This window comes from Rissa tridactyla, chromosome 2, assembly GCF_028500815.1.
Source record: "Rissa tridactyla isolate bRisTri1 chromosome 2, bRisTri1.patW.cur.20221130, whole genome shotgun sequence".
NCBI classification, from domain to species: Eukaryota; Metazoa; Chordata; class Aves; order Charadriiformes; family Laridae; genus Rissa; species Rissa tridactyla.
This window is the reverse complement of record NC_071467.1, coordinates 97,133,770-97,144,389: the sequence shown is the minus strand read 5'-3', so window position 1 is coordinate 97,144,389 and position 10,620 is coordinate 97,133,770.

Below are 10,620 nucleotides of genomic sequence, written 5' to 3'. Positions count from 1 at the left end.
TTTGCAAATTGAATACAAAACTGGGAGTGGCTTGATGTTTTAAAAAAAAAAAAAAACACCAAACCAACAAACGCAATCTTTCTGAACATCTGATAAAGGGATAGCAGAACAAGATCAAGGACTATGTCACCTACATTCTAACAGCTTAAAAAGAGAACTGGGTTCTTACAAAATGTAGGTTTTGACTCACAGAGTTCCTGCTGAGAATGAGTTCCCACAGTAGTAATTAAGACTAATGCACAGGACACCATATTTCCAGTCACCAGTTAATTGGAAGACCTCAGTAATAAGAGGAGGGAGATATTTAAAGGCACCGGGTTGGTAATTCCAACATACACTACAGAGAAAAGAAAAAACTTCTAAAAACTATCTGGAGGTCATTTAGGGATTTAAAAATCTATGGGAAGAGACAGATGGTTTTATACTGGCCTTAAATGAAAGTTGACATTTAAGTAGTTGTTAGAGCTCTATGTGAAATATAAAGCAAGTCAAGTGAAAGAGCCCATGTCGATGGCACATGAAAAATAGGTTTCCTCAAGCAAGAGATACAGTCCTGTGCTCTTTCATGGGCACGTCACTCTTCTTCTTTTCTGGTTTTGTTTTGTTTTTTTTTTCCTCAGCCTAAAATAGTAATTAATATAAAGAGTGTATGGTCCTCTTTGTAAATGGAATTTCTGAATCACTTCTGCAGAGACAGGGAAATGGCATTTTCTGTGCTGAAAGTTAGACTTTGCCTGTAGTATTTTGTAGCTACACTTCTTTCTTTTCTTTAAACTTTTGTGAGAGCTGCCAGGTGCAAACATAATATTTTAGCCAAGAGTCTTCAAAGAAATGCTGTCTAATGGATGTTGAAGTGCGGTTTTGGAAATTGCAAAGAATTGTAAGTTCTCAAGCACTTTTTTTTTCTGGTTGCAAGAATAGATATAGAGCTAGAAGAGTGAGTGGAATCATAAACCAGACACCTTTCTTTTTCACCTTGGCTCTGACTTGAATGACTTGCACATGACTCACACAGACTACAACAAAACATATTGGAATTCTTTCAGAGCAATACATTTTTCCCACAAAAACTGCAGGTGCAAAAACAGTCTATGAAAATCATTGTTTTTCTTGCTAAGCTATGGAAAATACAAAGTAGCCTCTGAGAATTTATCTGATTGCTACTTTTGTAGCATATATTTTATAGAGAACTCTAAAATTTGCTTGTTCTCTTCCCAGCAATGGTCAACTGTAAATCAACCATAATTTCGAGATACTTTCATACAGGAATATCCATTTCTGGATATCTGTTTTGCCTTTTGAGAAATGTGAATATTTTTTGGTTTGTAAAGTTCTGGCCCACTTTTCTTGGATTTTGTCTTAGTCTTTAACCGATCTTACATGCTTTCACTTGTGGCATTAGAGGCTATTAAGATATTTTGCTATCTACAGATAGGCATTCTCAAACACTTGTCAATCATGAAATCAAATTCAAAAGCAGGCAAATGCAGAAAAAAATAAATAAATGAAAAGTCTTTTTTATGTTTTTGCTGACCCTGAATCAAGAGATTACGTTCTGTGTAAAGTATTGCATTCATTTATGTATTTTGTGGTTAATGTACACAGCTCTTACAGAAGAGTCTCCAGATATCTTTTTCATAAAGTTTTCTGCGTATTTTCAGTTTTATCCCCCTTCTTCCTCCAGCCTTTCAAAGGGAAGAAAATCAAGTTCTAATTCTCTTCCTTCATTATCAAGGATGTAACTTCTTCATTACTTTTTTTCTACTCCTAAACTCGTATATATTATTTTGTTTGTCTGTTTTGTCTCCTCTGCACTGCTTTGGTTTCATAGATCCTGAGCTCACTACTGACTGCTCAAACTAGTTGCCCAAATGGCACCAGACAAACAACCTCTTTCTCCTCCTGCAAATGCACCTCCCCAAATCCTTGCTGGTTTTTGTTTCTCTTCAATAATGTTCTTTTCATGCTCCACAGTAGATTCATCCCTGTACTATAGAGCCACTGCAGTGCCCATAAGCTGCAAATGTGGCTGTTAGAGCCTTTCATGTATATCAACTATGTATCCTTAAAGATGTATAACACTTGTGACTTCTCTTTGGATTATTTACTGTACTGGTTTAATCAAATAACATACCAAGTTATTTCTACCAGCTCTGTTAGCATTTTAATTATCTGCTGTAAAGGCAACTACAGATAAGTTTGGGGGGTATCTATGAATAAAATATCTTTTTTTTCATTAGTTTATTAAAAATATTTGTAACAAGCAGTGTACCTACCAGACCGCAGCTTTCAGGAAATGATTGCTGTTTTTCTTTTGCATTCAAGAATACACTAAGCAAGTGTCAGTTTGGGGATCCCATGCCTGCAAACAAATTAATTCACAACACACTCAGTATCGTGAGCTTTGCCTCCTGTCTAACAAGCTCCCGATCCTGCTAAGAATGTGTCACGTAACTGTGAGACAAACGTTTCAGAAAATCAATTGTCACACTATATCCATTTCTTGAAACCGGCAATTTTTTCGTTGGCTTCATGAAACAATTGATATCACCCGTTTGGGGAAACACTGACAATGTAAGATAACTAACATTTCACACTCAGAAGGTATTAATCAAAGTACATGTGTATATATACATATGTGTGTATATTTTTAGCAGGAACTATATTTTTCTAACAGGAACTATTTTTTTCCTTTAACTAAATGACAAAATAGCTGGAGGTTTTGGCGTGGTTTTTTTTTTCTTTTTTTTTTGGCTTTTTTTCCCCTGCCTAAGTGTGCTGTCTTTGATGTAAGTACACAGGCCAAACTGCTAATCTGTGAGCTAATTTCCCCTCAGGCGGGGAAAGAAGCCATTACCTATTCCGTACCTCGGCACAGAAAAACACTCTGTGCCGCCAGGGTGGCAGAATTCTGTGTCACTTAGATCTTCCCTTTTTTATAGAAGTGATACATACTGGATCTCTCAAGTGACAAAATCACTGATTTTGACCTAAATTCTCCCTAAAACATGGCATATAGGGAGAACCCACACACGCTGCATCAACTTCTCCAAACCTACTCTATCTGCAGTTGCTTACTTTGACTTTTCTTAGGAAAGGATAAGCTTATTCACAGGGAGGAACAACCACATCTATAAAAGGTTCATTTCCCTTTTATGGCAGAGTTGGAAGTTTCTGACCTATCTTAATTTGCTCATTATATTTCTACTTAACTGGAGTTACCACAACTTGATATCTGTTCCTCTTCTGCTCGCAAATTCGATGCACGCTTCAAGCCCTAAAGAAGAGGAACTTTTATTATGATGTCCGATTAGAGTCTTGCTTTTGTTAAAAATAATGAGTGACATTTGAAAATGATGAAAATATTAATCCTTCCAATTAGTTTATGAGCTCTTTACTGTGGTCATGAAAGCTATAGACCCTAAGCTTTTTTCTAATTATGAAATAAGAAATAAGAACACTGAAGTTACTGAAAATAGACCACTTTGAAGATATTGTAAGCAAAAAAATTACTAACAGTGGTGAGTTATGTTGGTTCTAAGGGCAACCAGCTTTGCTTCTGTTTTGTTGGCAATCTTGTTGACTGACATTTAAAACAAAATGTAATCGTCTTGACTGCAAATACTTTCAATTGAAAGATTATAGTCCATTGCCACGCCTTCCTGAAAACTGTGCTTATACTATTCTGCAATCAGATGATAATTTTTGTGTTCATGTGCCTTTGTTTCAGACATTCATTTGCTAAATACTGGGACATTAATTCCTAGAGACTACATCTTTTGGAGTAGATACGACTGATAGCTATCAACTGCTATCTTCTCGAACAGGCTGTTTTAATAATAGTACTTGGGAGACACGGTATTTAGCAGCAAACAGTATTGCTCAGTGTATATCAGAAGACACAGAGATATAAAAACCCAGGTACTTCTTATTTCTCCTTTTTAGGTTATAAGCAAATTATGTATTCAATTGCTGATAAGAATGATGTGAATTAAATTTATACTAATTGTAACTGCGATATTAGGGTGTAGAATAAAATAATACAATAAAGTATTTTAAAGATACTAATCATTAAACAATTATCATTAGGTTAAAGAAAATTATGATGTTTCTATAAATTCTAAGTGAAATAAAAAATATAAACTGAAATGATAATAATAACTGTAATGCTCTCTTTTCCTTAGAATTAATATTTAGAAGAAGCCAGGGGAATACCTACTGTCATACTCCTTGACGGAAAACGGCCACTTCCCTTTCTAACTTTCTGTGAATGATTCATAAGATAGGATATTTTTACAAACTTGATATGAAATTTTTTGACCTGCACATGGATCCATGAAATCTGAGAAGTAGCTCTAAAATCAGAAGAACAGACTGCTATTACGGGATAATAAAGTTAGAAATTAGATCCTTTTTTCTAACCAAAATTCTGGAGAAATTCACCTCACATAATTTCAGTTTCTGCAATCAAATAACCAGTGTGACATCATCTGAGTCTCTCTGTGACATCATTGAGTGCTCGCAGAAGCCTGTATTTTCCAATCATAAAAGGAAAACATGATTTCTTTTTTTTTTTTTAATAAAATACTACTGCTATTAATAATTTTGTTAGCTTCAGTTAGGCCAGTGTGGTGGAGCTAATGTTTCTGTAGTGCACCAGAACGTCACACTGAAGCTGTTTGATGAGACAAAACGTAACAAGGGAAAGAAGAAAAAGAGTCAGGGAAACTGAGTCTTTTTAAAATTATGGCAATACAGTTTGTTGAATACGTACTGTATTTGCAAAGTCATGAACTCCAAATTTTACAAAATGTTACAATTAAGAATGTGTTTGCCATTAGTATTCACCTTGCTTGTCTATGTGCCTTACCGTACATGTTTTTGATTACCCAGACAGATACTTTAAAAGTGAGGATAAATCTGAGCTCAGGATGTACAGGGTCTGTGAATTGAGGTAAAATGAACCCTCTGAAGTTCTTCTGTTACAGTTGTTACAAAAATTTATTACTCAAACTCAACATAATTTTTCGGAATTGAGGTGGGGTGTTATTTTGGGTTTTTCAAGTCTGTTAGGTGTTATTTGTAATAAAAGCAGATTAAAAGGGTTCTATTGATTGATTGATAGAGTTAAAAACACAAGGGTTATACTACAAGATTTATAAAATCCCTGTTTGACAGCTCTGATAATGCAGAATAAAAAAATACCTTTGATACGATTTTTTTATTATAACCCTTTGTATTTTGTGGAACTGCCTTTTATTATTATGATAATGTAAAACCTTCCTATATATATGTAAATTTTAAAAAATTGTGATTATTGGTTTTTTGACACATACAAAAATAGCTATTATACCAAGTCTTTCTTCATATATCAATCTGTTTATATTCTGACCCATTTTTCTCAATGTCCTGGGAGTTTTGAAAGTGGTGTGAGGAAGGCCAAACAGCTTTAATATATGAGCTTATAGTGACAGTAGGAACAAAGATTAGTGAGAATTTAATTCGTGAAAGCTTTGATTTTAGACCACAAAAGCACGTTTTAACAACATAAAAATAATCAATCATGATTCCATTCTACAAGCACTAAAGGAAGAAAAATGCTCAGAAATGGAATCGATGACCTGGAAAATAAGTTCAAATTCAAAGGTGATTTGATGTTAGGAGCCTTCTGAAAAAGTGCAGAGACTGAGGAATTTCTTCTGCTATCAATTATAATAAATAAATTGGTTATGAAATGGAATTAATAGATTTCACAAGCAGCTGATACATGTCCCAACAACTAGATTAGGGTTTCTACAATGAGTCTGGTCTCAAACTCGGAAGGTTTTGGAGTAGGAAGTGAAATTCTACTTGACAAAATTATTGAACACAAAAATAGACCAGAAGTACCTGAGTTGAAAATCAGTGGAAGCTGGGATGGGATTCTGGGGAGTAAGAATAAGAATTTCTTCTTATACTCTTTGATATACCATGAGGTATCGGCCTCGGGCACTTTGCAGCATATAGGCATCAAAAGTACCTCTTGTATGTTAAGCCTACAGTTTACCACTGCAGTAAATCCCCAAGAAACAGGATTCAGGACCATATGAATCCTTAGTCTGATCTGGTGGGATTGTTTTTATGTTCTTAAAATGTCCCAGGACAGATACCCCAAGATTGAAATGACATCCCTAACCCTTTTTGTTTTGTTTTTTTTTCTTATTTCATCAAGAGTCTTGGGGTTGACCACCAGATAATGCTTTGTAAAACAGACAGCTTATGGCCTGTTAACGTCATAGACAACCTTAGCATAGTATTCTGTGTTCCTTATATTGGAAAAGATGAACCAGCACTGTGGGAAGCATGTCAATCACTGACACACACTTTTTCCATAGAAGCTGATTAAGCACTGCAGGACAGTGCGGAGCAGAGGAATATTTTTCAAAAAGTTAAGATAAAGGCATGATATATATGAGAACGCTAAAAGAATCTTTCAGGTAGAAAAGAAAGTATTTGTGTGTTTATGGATGGATGATGGTGTTTCCCCTAAGCAATCATCACTGTCAGAATAGCTCTTCAATTTTATGCTTCCTTCCATGCTTCTCAGTCAGAAGATCATCATCCACGTGAGTGATGTGCATTTGCAACACAACCAGCAGCCTTGACAGTGACAAGAAAGAAGCTAGACACTACAGGTCTGTTCATGCACAAAGCAATTTTACCCTGGGAGGAGTGAGCAGAAGAGACTGACTACAATCATGTGATCCCACTCAGTTTCATTTCAAATCATCCTAAAATGTATTTGTGCTGACCTGGTCCTTGGTTACTCAGTTTGATACAGAATACAAAGAGACAGTCGGAAAATAAAAAGAAAAAAGGAAAGCAGAGCTAAAGTAACAATGGTGCTGTATGTGCTTTCCAGTGGTTTTCTCTAAGGATTTGTGTTAGTGGAAAATAAACCTGATCTGTCAGCCTGAGAGAGACAAGGCTGCTACCACTCCATGCCCCCAGGTCCAACCGGTAGCAAAGCTGAACATGTATTCCCAGTAGACACCCACGCACAGAGAACCCGTATACGCCACAAATATATGTAAATACACTGCTGGCCATACAGATCACAGACAGACACACAGAGCGCTCACACCAATACCAACAGCCTCACCCTGCTCCCCACTCCAGATGAGCAGGATGGAGGTCCATTATAGAATCATAGAATCATAGAATTGTTAGGGTTGGAAGGGACCTTAAAGATCATCTAGTTCCAACCGCCCTGCCATAGGCAGGGACATCTCCCACCAGATCAGGTTGCTCAGAGCCCCATCCAGCCTGGCCTTCAACACTTCCAGGGGTGGGGCTTCCACCACCTCTCTGGGCAACCAGTTCCAGTGTCTCACCACCCTCATGGTGAAGAACTTTTTCCTAACATCCAATCTGAATCATCCCATCTCTAGTTTTAATCCAATCCCTCTACTCCTACCATTGGTAGTGGTAGGCCACTATAAGGTCTCCTTGGAGCCTTCTTTTCTCCAGACTGAACAACCCCAACTCTCTCAGTCTGTCCTTATAGCAGAGGTGCTCCAGCCCTCTGATCATCCTCGTGGCCCTTCTCTGGACACGTTCCAGCACATCCATATCTTTCTTGTAGTAGGGGCTCCAGAATTGGACACAGTACTCCAGGTGGGGTATCAACGAGAGTGGAGTAGAGGGGGAGAATCACCTCCCTCGACCTGCTAGCCACGCTTCTCCTGATGCAGCCCAGGATACGATTGGCTTTCTGGGCGGCTAGTGCACACTGACGGCTCATGTTGAGCCTCTCGTCCACCAGGACCCCCAAGTCCTTTTCTTCACAGCTGCTCTCAAGCCAGTCACTGCCCAGCCTATATCGGTGCTTGCGATTGCCCCGACCCAGATGGAGGACCTTGCACTTGGTCTTGTTGAACTTCATGAGGTTGGCATGGGTCCACCACTCCAGCCTGTCGAGGTCCCTCTGGATGGCATCCCTTCCCTCCAGCGTGTCAGCCGCCCCACACAGCTTGGTGTTGTCGGCAAACTTGCTGAGAGTGCACTCAATGCCACTGTCCATGTCGCTGACAAAGATGTTAAACAAGACTGGTCCCAGTACTGATCCTTGAGGGACTCCACTTGTCAGTGGCCTCCACTTGGACATGGACCCATTGACAGCCACTCTTTGGGTGCAGCCATCAAGCCAGTTCTTTATCCACTGAATTGTCAGTCCATCAAACCCGTATTTTATCAGCTTGGAGACCTGGATATTATGCGGGACAGTGTCAAAGGCTTTGCTCAGGTCCAGGAAAATGACGTCAGTTGCTCTCCCCTTGTCTATTGATGTAGTTGCCTTCTCATAGAAGGCCATCAGGTTTGTCAGGCATGATTTGCCCTTGGTGAAGCCATGTTGATTGTACCCAATCACCTCTTCATTATTCTTCTGCCTCAGCAGTGCCTCCAGGAGGATCTGCTCCATAATCTTACCAGGCATGGAGGTGAGACTGACTGGCCTATAGTTCCCAGGTTCCTCCTTCTTTTCCTTTTTGAAAATGGGGATTATGTTTCCCCTTTTCCAGTCAGTGGGGACTTTACCACACTGCTATGACTTTTGGAATATAATAGAGAGTGGTTTAGCAACCTCATCGGCCAGTTCCTTCAGTACCTGTGGGTGTATCCATCGGGTCCCACAGACTTGTTCACTTTCAGGTTCATCAGATGGTCACGAACCTGATCTTCACTTACAATGGGCAGTTCTTTCCAACCCCTGCCATTGTCTTCTGTGACTCCAGGAGCGTGGCTAGAGCCCTTGCCAGTGAAGACTGAGGAAAAGAAGTCGTTGAAAACCTTGGCCTTCTCCATATCACTTGTCACCAGCTCCCCTCTTTCCTTTCTGAGGGGGCCCACACCCTCCCTAGTCTTCTTCTTACCATTAATGTACCTATAGAAATTTTTGCTGTTACCCTTGATCTCCTTGGCTAGATTTAATTCTAACTGAGCTTTAGCTTTTCTCACCAGGTTTCTTGCTGTTCAGACAGCTTCCTTACATGCCCCCCATTCTAGCTGTTGTTTCTTCCACACCTTATAAAGTTTCTTTTTGTGTGACAGTGTGTCCAGGAGTTCCCTGTTCATCCAGGCAGGTCTCCTAGCATTCTTTCCTGCCTTCTTCTTTGTCAGTATAGTTTGCTCCTGGACACAGAGAAGGTGATCCTTGAATACTGACCAGCTGTCCTGGGCCCCCCTTCCCTTTAGAGCTTTGTCCCACGGCACTTTGGCCAGCAGATCCCTGAAGTGATCAAAGTCTGCATGCCTAAAGTCCAGGGTCATAAGCTTGGAATATATCCTCCTAGTTGCCCTGAGGATCTTAAATTCTATCACTTCATGGTCACTGCAGCCAAGGTTATCCCTGAGCCTCACGTTGGTCACCAGCCCTTGTCTGTTGGTGAGAACAAGGTCCAGCATAGCACCTTTTCTTGTTGGTTCCTCTACCGTTTGGAGGAGGAAGCTGTCATCAATGCACTCCAGGAACATCCTGGATTGCTGGTGCCTTGCTGTGTTGTCCCTCCAGCAGACATCAGGGTGATTGAAATCCCCCACAAGGACCAGGGCCTGTGAATGGGAAGCCACTTCTATCTGCTTATGGAGGGCCTCATCTGCTTGGCTCTGCTGGTCAGGTGGCCTGTAGCAGACCCCTACTCTAACATCGCCTTCCCCTGTCTTCCCTTTAATCTTAACCCATACACTCTCAACCAGCTCATCGTCGTTCCCCATGTGGAGCTCCATGGATTCTATCTGGTCACTGATGTAGAGGGCAACACCTCCTCCCCTGCCTGTCCTTCCTAGCAGGAATATACATACATAGCAGGAATATACGTACATACCTACAAGGTGCATCTCTCCAGCATCCAGTCTCAAACACAGTCTGCCCAGTAGCTGCCCCTGGATCCCAGTCTCCCCAGTTGCTGCATCTGGACATACAAGCCCTTGAGGTGGCACCCCACTCCAGCTGGTGGTACAGACCATCACAGACACAAACACACACACACACACACACACACAGAAGCAGCCAGAGCTGTCCAGGACTCCCCTGGTCCCAATAGTCATCCCCCTGTGCTCTTACCCCTACAGACCAGAAGTCGCTCACACACCCAGAGGTGGTCCTTAGAGACCTCCAAACCCATCCTGGCCCCCAGACCACTCCACCTACTCACTGGCACGAGCTTTGCTATTGGTCACACATGAACTCACTCCAGTTGCTGCACCACAGACGCCCATACACACAGGGAGTAGAAACCCTTACTGGAAAACAGTTGAAGGTGGAGTTTAATAACGAGACAGGACAGACTGTGCTGGTCAGGAGCAGGGCATCGCCAGACAAGCATCCTGGCCAGCCAACTCTTTATGCATAGATGAACCCTTTTATTCCATTATACCTCTATTTCCCGCACTTGTTCCTACCCAAATCTCCTAAATCCCTCCTTTGTCCCGCCTTTGATTCCTCCCCTAAACATTCCATGATAAGTCCCGCTTAATCTCCAAAAGTTCTTCCCCTGCCTCCCCTAATGTGTCCCACACTCCCAGCTAGCAACCCTCTTAGTCCAAAAGGTAACCTGGAGAGCTGCTCCTCATGGCTCGTGG